This window comes from Artemia franciscana, chromosome 11 (genome assembly GCF_032884065.1).
Source record: "Artemia franciscana chromosome 11, ASM3288406v1, whole genome shotgun sequence".
In the NCBI taxonomy this organism is placed as follows: Eukaryota; Metazoa; Arthropoda; class Branchiopoda; order Anostraca; family Artemiidae; genus Artemia; species Artemia franciscana.
In genome coordinates, this window is record NC_088873.1 from 9,746,062 (window position 1) to 9,747,782 (window position 1,721).

Sequence of the window (1,721 nt, forward strand, 5' to 3'; positions counted from 1 at the left end):
TATTAATTGTTTTTTTTGGCTAAATGGCTTTCTCTTAGTTTTGATCAGACGATATTGAGAAATAAGGGGTGGAGAAGGAGGCCTAGTTGCCCTCCAATTTTTCGGTTACTTAAAAAGGCAACTAGAACTTTTAATTTTAACGAACGTTTTTATTAGTAAAAAAATATACGTAACTTAAGAATTAACTTACGTAACAAACTTTCATAACCTTATATTTTTATTATGCATACGAGGGGGTTTGTACCCTCGTTAATACCTTGCTCTTTACACTAAATGCTAAGTTTTGTCCCAATTCTTGAAGAATGACCCCTGAATCAGAAATGCCGTAGAATAAATAGTTGAAATTACTAAAAATACTTTAGCATAAAGAGCAAGTTATTTATCTCCTCCTAAATACCTCGCTCTTTATGCTAAAGTATTTTTAGAACCCCTCATATGCGTAATAATCTCTGTTCGTTTTAAGTTTCAATCCTACTTCTTCCTTTCATTTGAAAAAACGTTTTCATGTTTATTTTCCATTGTTTTCTTATAGTAATGCTAGAAATCCTGCGCCCTTGTCATTGAATTTTTCTTCCCCCATGACAGATTCCTCCAAGGAAAGATCCTCCAACATAGCTTCCTCTCCTCAGCCCCACCCCCAAACAAAATGAAATCCCCCCTGAAAACGTCTGTACGCTTCTCAATATCCATTACTATATATAAACACTGGTCAAAGTTTGTAACTTGCAGCCCCTCCCCCAGGGATTGTGGGGGAGTAAATCATCCCCAAAGACATAGTTATTATGGTTTTTGACTATGCTGAACAAAATGGCTATCTCAAAATTTTGATCTGTTGACTTTGGTAAAAAAATGAGCGTGGGAGGGGGCCTAGATGGCCTCCAATTTTTTTGGTCACTTAAAAAGGGCACTAGAACTTTTCATTTCCGTTAGAATGAGCCCTCTTGCGACATTCTAGGACCACTTGGTCGATACGATGACCCCTGGGGAAAAGAAAAAAAAAAAACAAACAAATAAACACGCACCCGTGATTTGTCTTCTGGCAAAAAATACAAAATTCCACGTTTTTGTAGATAGGAGCTTGAAACTTCTACAGTAGGGTTCTCTGATACGTTGAATCTGATGGTGTCATTTTCGTTAAGATCCTACGACTTTTAGGGGGTGTTTCCCCCTATTTTCCTAAATAAGGCAAATTTTCTCAGGCTCGTAACTTTTGATGGGTAAGACTAAACTTGATGAAACTTATATATTTAAAATCAGCATTTAAATGCAATTCTTTTGATGTAGCTATTGATATCAAAATTCAATTTTTTAGAGTTTTGGTTACTATTGAGCCGGGTCGCTCCTTACTACAGTTCGTTACCACGAACTGTTTGATAGCCTTAATTTTCACAGAGAAAGGCGTTGCAACAGACCAGGCTTCTTGTAATTTTAAAGTTAAAATAAAAATCAAGGGCTTTCAACCGTAAGTTAATCTAATTCTCTGTAAAGTCGTTTTTTATGTTCTTTTTCCTTTTTTTATTATAAAAGAACTGGAGCCCTTTACATTTTTGAATCAGTGATCCTTTTTGCTTATCCCTCACTAAACGAATTTACTGCTCATCCAAGCACTTCTGCTTCTTCTATGGTCTCTTCTCCTCTGCCAAGGAACCGCTTCCTGAGTCAACAAATAAAAATATTGACATTTTATTTTATCTTTATCTTAATAAAAATTAAAAAGCTTG